The following is a 13,912-nucleotide window of genomic DNA, read 5'->3' as shown; positions in this document are numbered from 1 at the left end:
TTCTTTTGATGATTTAATTTTGTCCTTGTTTGGTCAAGTTTTGAGTTCAAAACATCTGGAATGTTTGTGAAAGATTAACTTAAAATTTTTAGTAAGCGTACAATTTCAAACATGTTTAAAAAATCTAATACATCTTTCCATATGGTGTATGAACCAGTGGTGATTTCAGTAGGTCAATCACATCTGACCAATATAACTTACATTGATGGAATAAATACTTAAATAGCATTTCAGCTGTCCATAGCACACTGAAGTATTCATAGAATTGAAAACAAAGGTATATACTGATTTTCATTTTTACTTCCTTACCTTATCTGTGGTAAGTAAATATAGGACCATTGTCCAGGTTCTAGGCAGGACAGAGTTAATTTTTGCATGGCCAGGATCCTGAAGTTATTCTATACTTCCTTACCTCATATGATGGTGATGGGGGCAAGGGGTCCCTTCTGAGTCATGCAGAGTTGTAGAGGGAGCAGCTGGGGACAGCTGGGTGTTTCTGTGTGAACCATTTGCCTCTTTCTTGTACCCTCTGTCATTCATATTGCTGCTGTTAATGTTCCTTTTCTTATCTCTTAACTCTTAACTATTACACTTAAATTGTAATACTCGTAAATTGTAAATGTAAATTGTTCTTATCTCAATCTGAGATAAGACCTTTTCCTTTTGTGCCTCCAGTTCTCTTCTCCATTCCTCCACAGGGTCCACAGGGAGGAGAAGAGAAGAGTGAGGGAGCAGATCATGGTTTGGAACGTTGCAGTGGGATCACTCACTTGGGGAACACCATTCTTAAACCATGGCACCAAATAAGTAAATCAAATTCTTCATGTTCAGTGTTTTTTTGGAGAGAGAGGGAAAGATGTGGGGCTGCTGAAAATTTCTGCCAGTATGAGAATGTACTTGTTTTTCCGGTAGAGTGGGATGCAATTTTCTGTCCTGCAATTGCACAGTAACCCTCATTAAGAGGTAACACAGCTGTTGATTTGCTAAGAAAACATGAATTAAAAGAGTTAAAGGAAATTAATAACTAATGTAACCTGTCTACTAAATTATTAAGATTCACATTTAAATTGCATTTAATGAATAAATGGTAGCAAAGTGTACCAAAACCATTTTCTAATAAAAGTCTAAAGAAGTCAAACTGGATCAGCAATAAAACCAACTCAAAACACCACTTGAAAAAAATCAAACATTATGTCGCTATTTATTCAGTACACTAAAAAGAATTAGTAAAAATTATTTTTATTTCAACACATTTGCAAATATAGAAAATTACAAGCAGTAAGGTCAACACCAATATAGAGCACCATAATGTATTTCATAAAATGCTGAGGGTTATTTGAAAAATCATGACAAGAAACAGAACTGTTGCATTTCAGCAATATATTAAAATGTTTTTTTAATAAGCAAGTTTTAAAAAGACACATAACTTCTATTACAGGAGAAATGAAAACAAATATTCACCAGCTCTGTAAGTTCCATGTACAGTTTTCTAATTCATAATCATTCTTTACAGTACCCTCAGTAGTCAAAGAGTTGTGCTCAGAACCGTACCTTGACAATCATCAGATCTGAGCTCTTCCAGTGCTGGGGTGAGGGTTTATCCCAAGAATTTTTGCAGAAATCATTTTACTTACTGTCTGCCACTAAATAAGATAATTGTTTAGCTTTTATACCGCATCTACTATGCCAACAGTGCAATGATGTTGGATTTCCACCAATTTGGAAAACAATGTACACTCATTACAATTTTCCTGGAAGTTCATCCAAACATTTTGGTGGTGAAATTAATAGCCCACCCAAAGTGCATCTGCACCAATGCAGGAGGAAGTTGTGAGTGACCTGCTGTGCCATTCAGGTACTTACAAATCTATGGGACTGGATGGAATACTTAGGGAGCTGTCAGAAGAGCTCATCATGGGACTGGATGGAATGCTTAGGGAGCTGTCAGAAGAGCTCATCAAGCCATTCTCCACCATTTATAATAGTCCTGGTTAAGTAGGGAGGTCCCAGATGACTGGAGGTCCCAGATCATTGGTCACTGTGATGTCCATCTACAATAAGGGCCAGAAGAAGGATCTGGGGAACTACAGATCTGCAGGATTGACCTTGGTGCCAGGGAAGGTTACAGAACAGATCATCTTGAGTGCAGTCACATGGCACATACAGGAAACCCAAGGGATCAGACCCGGCCAGCATGGGTTTAAGAAAGTCAGGTCCTGCTTGACGAGTCTGATCTCCTTTCATGACCTGATAACCTGCCTAAGGAATGAGAAAAAGGCTGTGGATGTTGCCTGCCTGGACTTCAGCAAAGCCCTTGACATTGTTTCTCACAGGAAAAGCTGTCAGCCCATGGCTTGAACAGGTGTACTGTTCACTGGGATAAAAATTGGCTGGATAGCCAAGCTCAGTGGTCATGAAAGGAATTCCACACAGCTGGCATGCAGTCACTGGTACTATTCCCCAAGACTCTAAATTCCACCCAGTGCTGATCAATATACTTATGGATGATCTGGATGAGGGGATCAAGTGTACCCTTAGTAAGTCCACAGATGACACTAAGCTGGGCAGGAGGGTTGATCTGCTGAGGGCACAAAGGTTCTGCTGAAGGATTAGGACAGATTGGATCAATGGTCTGAGGCAGTGTGCTGTTCAATAAAGTGAGATGCCAGGTCCGGCCCTTGTGTTGCAGCAACCCATGCAGTACCACATGCTGGGGACAGTGGCTGGGAAGCAGCCAAGTGGAAAAGGACCTGGGAGTACTGGTCAGCAGTGGCTGAACATGAGCCAGCTGTACCCAGGTGGCCAAGAAGGCCAATGGCTTCTTGGCCCATATCAGGAATAGTGTGGCCAGCTGGACCAGGAAAGTGATTTTCCCCTGTATTTGGAATTGGTGAGGCGTCATCTCAAATCCCGTGTTAAGTTTTGGTTGGGACCCTCAGTTCAGGGAAGATACAGTGCTGCAGCATGCACAGAGAGGGGCAACAAAGCTGGTGAAGGATCTGGAGAATGAATTATATGAGGGACAGCTTAGGGAGCTGGGGTTGTTGAGGCTGGAAAAAAGGAGGCTCAAGGGCGACCTTATCGCTCTCTACAACTACCTGAAAGGAGGTGTTAGCAGGGTGAGAGTCAACCTCCCAGGCAATTAGCAACAGGACAGAAGTTTATATCCTCAGGCTACATCACGGGAGTCTCAGGTTGGAGATCAGGAAGAATTATTTTTATGGAAAAGGTTGTTAAGCATTGGAATGAGCTGCCCAGGGAGATGATGGAGTCACCATCCCTTGGAGTGTTCAAGACACAACTGGACTTGGCACTTAGTACCATGATTTAGTTGGTGATGGTGCTCACTCAAAGGCTGGACTTGATCTTGGAAGTCTTTTACATCCTTAATAATTCTATGCTGATGTGTCAAAGAAGTAACTTATAGCCTATAAAAAAAAAAAAAAGAATGGCAAATCAGACATCATTAGCCTGCTTTTGTTATAGCTCCACTTTTTGTGTGCTTTCACAACACAAAGGAGAAGACAAAGAAAGAAAGGGGGCCTAAACACAAATCATGGTTATACTTTACTTATCTATTTTTGTTCTGAGGTGAAGTGAGGAAAAGGAGAAGGAATGATGACAGGCAAAGCAGGCACCATTACTCTAGACTGAGAGCATTGTCAGTTCCAGGAATCAGTGCATTTGGTCACCAAAATCCCCAAACATTCCTGGCAATTCTTACAAAATCTAAATGAGAAAAATATACTACTGTAGAACTTCTAAAATTCTGGAGTTAAAACATGCTCATTTACATGCCAAAAAAAGGCAAATATCACTAGCCTGTAAAAGACAATGGAAATATAGACTATAATAATTTTCTTTATAATTTACACAGATTAAATAGTCCCTGACCTTACATGATACTTAATTTGATTAACACTATATATTTAAGTGCAATAATTCTGTGATAAAGAGAAAATATTCAACTTCAATATCATGGTGGAAATTAATCCTGTCCTGAGCATGACGTGTTATGTCACCTATATTACTCTGCTCCCTGTTTTTTAAATTGCTCATCTATTTTGTCTATTCAGACATGAACCAGGATCTGAATTATTGCATTTTTCACTATAGTTGAGGCAATGATTTTAATCATTATTATTAGTTTTTTATTCAAATGAAGAAATGCAATTGGATATGTACCTTGTAAAAGAAAGAAAAGGGAAGCCTTTGCCCTATTACTAAATTATTTGCAATAAGATAAGGAAATTTAGATAACCCAAATTCTCATCATTTATAACATGTAAATTATAGCAAATTTAATATAATACTAGAAAATATAAAGCACATTCTGGTTATACCAGCTTAAAGAAAGAAAGATTTGTCTCAGCTAAATTTAATAAAGCAATCTTGGGTCTTCCTAACAAGTCAGACAAAGGAATATTAGAATACAGCATAGCTTCCTGAGGGTTTATGCAGGACATTGGACAGATTTTACATATTACTTGGAATCCCCTAAAACTATTTTTAAAATTCCTTCATTCAGTTAGCTTAACATTAAATCCCACATACCTATACAACCTTCAGCTATGCCTTCATATTTCATTGTATTAATGTCTAAAGTAGGATTATTTCAGACATTTCTAGTATTTCCCAAAAGAAGTTTCATAAACCCATCTGATTGCAACTATATATGGTTTAATCACATGTCTTTTCTCAGGCTAATCATTTGCCTTTTCCTAATAACCTTGTGGGCTACTATTTATCTGAAAAAACAAGTTCCAGTTTGGCATGTTCCTCCCCTTGGGGTGGCACGCTCCAGACTCAGTCATAAACAGTGATCCTTGTTGCCACCTCCCAAATGAAAATAGCACAAGCTCTTATCCAGTAGGTTGCCCCACTGCAGAGCCCTCGAATTGTTAAAGATCATCTGCTTGACTAAGCTCTGAAACACAAGTATTCCCAAAGTCAATACCATCCCCTTCAAAAGTTGCAGTTACCCACATCCTTTCTCTGCCTTCCAGCCTGAGTCATCTCACACCTTGTCCTGCAAGAACTTCAGACACTTTTGGGAGTGCTAGAGCGGAAGTCAGGGTTTAATTTGTGAATAAACAACAAATCTGACCTACTATTCTACTTTGTGCAAGAGCATGCCTGGAAATACAGGCCCATCAGATGTTGTTTAATATACATAATGGTTTCATGCCAGATATTTCATTGCTGATGTATGCTATAGCTCAACTTCTGAGACTTCTGTATTGCTGAATACATTATGGAAGGCCAACAAACTCCCTCCTGTTTCATAGCACCATTTTTATACATGCTTAGAAATACAAAGGTTTTCTTTCTAGAAACTACGTTAGAAGTTACCACAAGAAACTTCTTTTACAGATTTTTCCTCCCTTTACAATATTAAACATATTCTCACTGCTTCCCACCAGTTCTCATTAATGGGTCTAGCAATATCATTAGATTCAGGTTTTGGATTCAAAAGAGAGACAATAAACAAATGCCTTGACTTGACTCACAATCCCCTCTCAGATTAAAGCTACATTGTTTTCAACATCTGTGTAAAAAGCAGTAAAAATCAAGGAGCTTGTTCTCTGAGCTTCAAACCAGTTCTGACAACACTTCAGTGCGAAACCTCATTCCCTTTTACTAGGGCTCCAATAGATTGTTGTAAATCTCGGTTATGTCTTCTGTTCAATGTAAAATAGTTCATGACTCAGTGACATTTTAAAATAACCCAGAATCAAATGCAATCCTATTTATATATTATCATCAAAACACTGGCAAATTTCAACTTTGCAAGGCTTAAATATGGAAAAAAAAGAATACTGTTGTTAAGGGGATTGTTTTGCCTGTAAGCCTATGATTATATTCCAATCAAAGCAGAACTCTCAGTCTACAAATTCATATAGATAAAATGTGACAAAGGATTTGCATGGACTCTTACCATGCAGGACTGCAGGATTTTGCATATCAGGTTCACAGGGTGTCACAGTGTGAACTCATCAGGATTATGTGAAGACAACAGGCTCCTCATCTGCGGCAGCCGCTCTTTAGCTCTTTAGCAGTGACAGCCTGACTGAGTCACAGAAGCTACTGAAACCACAGCCTGCTTGGTAGTAACAGACAGGGTGAGTCGTTTGGGTGTTTTCGTTATGCTTTTGTGGAGAGCACTGCCTCTTTACATGAGACAAAGATACTCTAATGTTTTACTTTCTTTGGGGCTTTTAACAGAAGAGACCCTTCATCAAACCAAGAAGTCATCTGGAACTGAAACAAAAACCCATTTTGAGCCTTTCTATTTAGATTAATAGCTGAATCTAAAATGTTACTTTGAACTTAAATCATCTAATCATGTAGTACTTTCCACATGAAGAAAAATACCTTGTCTGAAGATAAGAATAATTTACTTTGAACAAAATTAATAATTTTCTATAGTGCAGCACTGGCTAAATTGGATGAGGCATTTTATTTGCAAAAACTTGACAGATTAGAGGAACTTAATCTGAACTTCTAAACAATCTGAGAAACACTTTTTCTTTCTTTAAAACAGAGCTAAGCAAGCTATAATTTGAGGCATTTTGTAATTAAACCAGATGTGACTTAAAAAGAATTCATCATTGTCAGAAAGCCATTGTAATTATATGGAAAAGACATCTTACACTCCTAGAAGGGACCATATCCATGAAGTGACTCTTACTATGTCTAGGTTATGAAGTAATATGGAGGAATATGTGTACATCTGTGACCTGAGAAACTGGCACTCAGAACTTGACATTTCCCATGCTTTAAATGATTTAAAACTAACTCAGATCAGCCTAGATCTGGGGACAAAATGCCGTCCGGAAAAAACTCCCAGGGGACAAAACCAGTGCATTCCTGTGATTCATCTGCCAGTTTATTTTTTCCAGATGGGAAATAAATCCATGTTCTTGAAGTCGATTTCATTATTGTGTCCAAAGGATGGTTCACAGGGATACCTAGAATATTGATTTCTCCCAGTCCTAGCTGTAGGAACAGCCACTACTTACTAAAGTGATTCAGTGTTTCAGGTATTCTCTCCATTTTCTTTTTCACATAATCCACTAGCATTTCCACACCACTCCCATGAATACTCACTTGTAAATCGGAAAACATCACAGACCTCAAATGGGATATAAATGTTCAGTAAGGGAAAATTGTACTTACCTAAAATAAACATGAATTAAGCTTCTTATAAAAATGGAAAATATGAAAGTGATAGCAGCTACATCTTTAATTCAGGCTTTTGTTCAAAACCTGGCCTTGCTGCTCGCAGCTGGGTCTTGAAAGCCACTTTTGAAACCATTAGAGTTTCAAATGGTTTCAAAATTATTTCTGCCCAGTGGTAGACTGTGCTGTAAATAAATATCTGTGTATGCATTTTTGTTTCTTCTTTCACGTGCATAAAACTTGGCTGATGAGTTTCAGTGTAACCTCTCTTTTCACTGAAATTTCCCCCTTTCTGCCTCAAAGCATTTTAGCTCCTTTGTGTCACAGGACTTGGAGAGGTGAAGAGAAGTGGAAATGGTGAGGCAGAGACAAGTAAAGTGGGGAACAAGGTTACACTCTCCTTGTAGCTGCCACTCCATGCAGATGGACCTTTCTCTTTCTTAACATGAATTTCTGGTATAAATCATAATTCACATACTGATTTGAATATGGCAAAAAAAGAGAAAAATATTCAAATTTGAATTCTTTCTCAGACATGTTGGCATGTATTGACAGCCACGGAGCTGAGTGAAACAATTTCCTACATGATGTAGATGGGAATATCATCATATATTTAATATTCAGCAGAGTGTTCTTTAATGCACAAAAGAACAGGACAAAATAAATGGTGATGACATGGAAATAATTGTCTGCCTGCAGGCAGTTAATAAACTAATTCAGTTTCTATTAGGGCCTTAAACTTTCAGCAAGATTTTACTTAATTTAATTAATACTCAACAAATAGCCTACAGCTAAGCAAATCACATCCCAGAGCAGCAATGCCAACTGGCATTTATTAATCTATTTGCTGATGCCTACTTAACATCTTTAAAATAATTTTGGTAAAAAACCACAGTAAACATAACCATCCCTTGTGACTATTCTGATTTATCAGGAATTTTGATTCAGTGGTCTTATACAGGTACTTTAAATGACGTGTCTTCCAATTGGAAACTTCTTGATTCTGTTCTTATGCCTGTCCAATGCTAGATATGGTAAAAACCTTACAAAATTATAGAAATTGGAAAATTTTATATTAGATATATTATATTTATATGATTATTTATTATAATTTCCTAGAAAAACTAGTTTTAAGTTGCTCAAATGTTCTTAGAGTAGGAAGCCTGGTTGGCTTTTGTTTTTTATTTTTTTCTGCTAAGAAGCAAATCACATAATTAAAAAAACTTAAGTTTTTCTCTGTTCTTAACATTACTTTCCTGTAATGAATTATTGCTCAACATATAAATTTACATGTTGCGACCAACTATATCTTCAATCTTTCCACAATTTCCTGCAGCATTTTGGTTAGCAAGACACATTTATGACCAAGAAATGACAGTGCCAGAGATGAGGAAAACCTGCAAGAAGGAAAAGCTAGTGCCTGCATTACAAAACCTGCCCTTGTTTGGAAACCTTTTCTATGCTTGTGGCAACCAGGCAAGTAGCTCTACTTAAAGTAAAAGCAAGTTCAGCACTTCAGCAAGGTTTATTTTTTTTCTTCCTTAACCGATGTATGGCTTACCTTCACTGAGATAAGAGCTCAAAAATTGTGCCCTTGACTCAGTATACACACAGAAGTATATTAGAGAGGGAAGAAAACTGAAATACATTTGGCAGATTGAGCTCCTTTAGCGCATCTCTTGCAGTTACAAGCAATGTGTTGCGTTGAAATTATTTGGTGAGGAAATAATGGTCTGGATTTTGAGACAGTGTACAGGAGATATAGTGTAAAGTACAGAATCTGAAGTTTGGGGACTATATGTAATATATTAAAGACCAGTATCCATAGGCTGAATATCTAAATAGATCAAATCTTTTTGAATATATTATTGATATTTGTCTCCAGCTACCACCAAAGTTCAACGTGCTTCCACTAGTCCTGTCATTTGAAGTAAGAAACTTTGTGCCTTCATACACCACTTCAGTGTGTATCTATATATCTATCTCCACGTGAATTCAATCATTGAAACCCTTGACAGAAAACAGTGAGACTGTAACTAAAGAATATTCTGTGTCTTAGTTATAAAAAAACACACAGAACTGTGTTACATTCATATTCCTCTCTTTGCAGTAAGCACACTCTTTGTTAAATAAAGTTTTGCCAGCTTTTTTGTGATTTTCTTCAATCACCATAGAATTAAATGGATCCATTTAAACCTCTGTTGAATTTACTTTTACATGGACGGGCTTGACAGCTGGCCTGCAAGCAAAGCTGAGTTAATAGAAGAAATAAAAATTGATGATTTTTGAGTGTATTCATAGAAAGGAAGAAGACGAGGCCATCAGCATGGGAACATATCAGAAAAGATACATGAAAATTTTTGTGAGCTAGAATACGTGCATAAATAGATGTGCATACGTACCTTATTAAATTTCTGTAAAACTTTAGCCAATTTTATTGATGCTAATTGCTTTGCACCAATGAATATAATAAGGTATTTGATGTAATTAATGACTGAAGATCACACTTTGTTAAGAGTATATAAGCTGGAGAAGATGCAGAATAAAAAATGCTTCTTCTTGGACCCCGATAACGTGTGTCTATGTCATGTCTGACCTAATGGTGACACTTTTATACGGTTATATGTGTACATGCAGATTTAGGTGTCTTATACAATAGTTAAAACTTATTTGCTGAGGCTCTTTTGGCAAAATATAGTGCTTACAGTAGCAGCTTAGGCAGCTGCACTGTGATTGTTCTGCTGAATAGGATTGCTTCAGTGTGAAGATAGAGGTTTTCCTTTTCTTTCCTTCCTCCCACCCAGGCCCACACTAGCTCTCTTTTACTGTTAGCATACTTTTGGTACAGATTTTATCTAGCATGAAGCTATGGCATAAAGAAGCTCCACTGATCTCCAGTGTTACTAACAGTGTCTGTTAGTAGTATGATGAATGTTAAAATGCTGTTGAAACGCTAGGATCTATCTTTTATTACTTTCCATTTCCTTCCTGCAATATAATCCTATGGTGAGTGTATTCTTACCCAGTAAAGCCACATGAGAAGTCTAGCAGAGACATCTTCTGCACTTTGCACAGTCCCAGGATTTGATCAGTAGGTTCCAACAGGTTTTGCAACAGCCCAGCTGGATTTCTGGCATGTTTAACCTAACCAGGAGTCTTATTTGGTGTCGTGGTTTAATCCCAGCCAGCTACCAAGTACCACACAGTCACTTGCTCACTCCCCCATGACTGGGAGAGGATTGAAAGGATAAAAGGTAGAAAATCCATGGATTGATACAAAAACAGTTTCATAGGGAAATCAAAAGCCATGCCGGCAAGCAAAGCCAAACGGGGAGTTAAGTCACCCCTTCCCATGGGCAGGCCGGTGTTCAGCCATCTCCAGGAGAGCAGGGTGTCCCATCATGCACAATAGTTAAAAATTACCCTCAGTTTTTGTTCGCTTTCTTGTCACATAAACAAATGAAGTAAGAGCGTCTCAGGATCTCTCTTGGCTGAAAAGATGTATGTGAATCAACAATCTCTTCTTTCTCTCACTCTCTTTTGTTGTCATGGAAGTCTCTTTTGAAAGCACACTTTTGCTGCTTGACCTTAAAGACAAGCAAGCGTGAAAATAAAGTAATCAGAGTTGCTTTGATATTTACATTATCTTTAATAAATTACCTCCACATTTCAAAACATCCACGGCAACACATTAAATACTAAAAGTTCAAAGCATTGGTCCTTTATATGTTCTGCATGCATAATAACACACAGGTTCACCAAGACACTACTTCAGTTACTTTAAGCAAAAGTAATGATACATGGTATTTATAAAACTGAACATTTCAAGCCAGAAAGGAACACAGTAGCTGGGGTGCATCAAAAACTGTTGAATTCCAGGGATGAAAACGGAGAAAGAGACAATCTGTCATTATTTATATTCTTAGCAATAGAAATGCTAGTTACGAACATTTTACTGCTTTAAAAGGCACAGAATGCAACAGATATCTCATAGGTTGTTATATTCTTAAGGGAACTGAGAAGAATAAACTTAATTGCTACTTGTTAAGTAAATGATGACAGGAAGAAAGAAGTGCTGCACATATTATGCCTCTGGTTAATGAAAGGATTTCAGTAGAGGTCTTGCAGAGTCTTTGTGAAAGTTCAGCAGACTGAACGGAGAGCACTTGCAAAAAGATTATACCATCAGATACCCTAACTAGTCATTTGATCAATTACGTGGATATTTCAACACTATTTTAAAGGAAAAGGGAATAAGTTTTCTAATTGTTTCATCCCCTCCATCATGCCTTTTAAATACAGAACTTGTTGTTAAAAGCCAGAAAAGACAAAAAAAAAACAAAAACAAAAATCCAAAAAAACCCCAAAAAACCAACCAACAACAATAAAAAACTAAAAAAACCCAAAACAACAAAACCAAAAACCTAAAAATGAAACCAAAACATGAAAAGAGAGACAAAAGGGAGTAAGTTTTCTAAATGTTTCATCCCCTCCATCATGCCTATTAAATACAGAACTTGCTGTTAGAAGCCAGAAAAGACATAAAGAAACCCCCCTGCCAAAAAAAAACAACCCAAACCAAACAACAACAAATCAAAATAAAAAACAAAAACAAAAACAAAACAACAAAAACAAAAACCAAAAATAAAATCAGAACAAGAAAAGAGAGATAAAGACAGGATGCTATCAAACAGACATCAAATAGTGCAACTTAATGAGAAGGAATATATCTTAGAAGAGGAGTAATAAAGTGAAGAGCAATGGAGAATAAAACAGATTGGAAAAGCATGGCAGGCTTATTTTTAATGGCAGGCTTATTTTTAGTGACAACTTGAGTTTCCAACTAAACAAGATTTTCCCAAAAAATCTACTTTCTGATAAAAGCTTAGCTTTTCCAATGCAAGGTCAAGACTTTTCAATTGAAAATACTCCTTAGATACCTTATTATTGCAATTTATACTCTCAGAGAGAACAAAACACTCTATGTCATGACTGCCATAATAAACTCTTCTATCAAGGAAAGAGATGATGCTGCTTTGGTCTGATTTCAACAAAACCTCCTCCCATAGAAGGGAAATGGTATCTGCTTGAAAATTCCTTCAACAAATCAAGGCAGGACTTGCAAATAATAGCATTCAATTTTCCTATTGAGTTTTTAATGAAAAGAACTTGGCTTTGAGAAAAGAAAGTTTTGCTGAATAAGACTATTTGCTTTAGAGAGAGTGAGATTATGAAGAAAGGATACACAAAGTAGGAAACACTGTAAGTAAAACTACACTCCTCAAAGCTTTCACCATATTCACCATCACCAAAACTATTATGTAGTTTTACACAATTCGCTACAATTCGCTACTATCACAACTACAAAGAAACTGTTCTAAAGGCAGAATGTTGTATCCTTACTGGTGATTTTACTAAAGACCTCAAGCAGAGAAAGGAAGAAGTTTCTGTAAAAGATGGTAAGCAGAGAATAAGAAAGAGAACATACTTTGAATGTCAAATCTGGATGAATTTTAAGCATGAAACATCATCTAGGACTTCTTATATTTTTGTTGAAAGATTTATACAATCTTGATAGCATTGTTATAGCAACTGAAACTCTACACAGTTAGAAGCATCTAGAAACATTTTCAAGGTGAAACCTTGAAAAGCAAAATTAATACCTCTTCAAATGTTGGTGGAAAAACACTTGGATTAATAATTTGAATTTCATGCTAAACTTCAAGAATTCTTTCATAAAATTGTTCTTTTCACCAACAGAAGTTCTTTTCACTTCTCTTTTTCTCTGCAAAAAAAGAGAGCACATAACCTGGCTACAGCTTCTGAGTATTCTGACTGTAAAGAGAGAGTTTCCACAGTGAAGAGGAGAAGACAATGCATTAATTTCCACTCCTTTTGTAATGTGTGGAAAGTTATTGGTTACAAAGGACCTCCATGTCTTTCTTCTATCTTGCTGTGACAGAGATGTTCTGAAAGTCTTAACTCTCCAGACTGCATCATTCGCCCGTGTGTGAAGGAATGCCTGACTGACTGAGCGCTAAATCTACAACAGCAAGTTCTGCTTCACTTACAGTTATATCAGAAAACTGTATTTCGTGGCCTCACCCAGACTACTGCCGCTCACCTCTTATGGCTGTTCATAAAAGGAAGTCTGAATAGATCATGAAGCAGCTCCTGAGTCATCACAGTTTTCTTCCAGATTATGAAGTTTAAATAAAGATTTTGCACTGAGATAAAACCTGTGCTCATTCAGGAACTGTAAAGATTTCCCTTGGTCAATGCCTGAAAGCAGAGAAGAAAGCTTATATGAAGAGTAGCTATTTAAAGAGGAGGATTTTTATCCTCCTTTGCATCTGTAGGAGACCTTTCAAAAAAGCTACTTCAATAAGGATTCTCAGTGACTTCACAGTCCAGTAAGACACAATGTTTTGTTCCTTGCTGTCATGTCAGCCCACTCAGCCACCAGTAAACTGACTGGCAATTTTATTTGTACCTTCCAGATGATTTGTTGACTCAAATACTTTGTGTGTTTTTATAAATGAATGCTATCTACACTGTGGATATTTCTGAGTTTGTCAAGAATACCAAAAAATCCTTTTCCTCCAGTGTATAATATTACCATGTTTTTGTGCATGGTTTCAAGTGGCATACAGGATACAGAACAGAAAAGGAGTATATGAAGAGAAATGAAATTACATGGAAAGTAGAGAACTCAGGCTGAATTAGGGAT

The sequence above is a fragment of the Ammospiza nelsoni genome, chromosome 1 (genome assembly GCF_027579445.1).
Source record: "Ammospiza nelsoni isolate bAmmNel1 chromosome 1, bAmmNel1.pri, whole genome shotgun sequence".
Taxonomy (NCBI): Eukaryota; Metazoa; Chordata; class Aves; order Passeriformes; family Passerellidae; genus Ammospiza; species Ammospiza nelsoni.
This window is presented reverse-complemented; position numbering follows the sequence as displayed.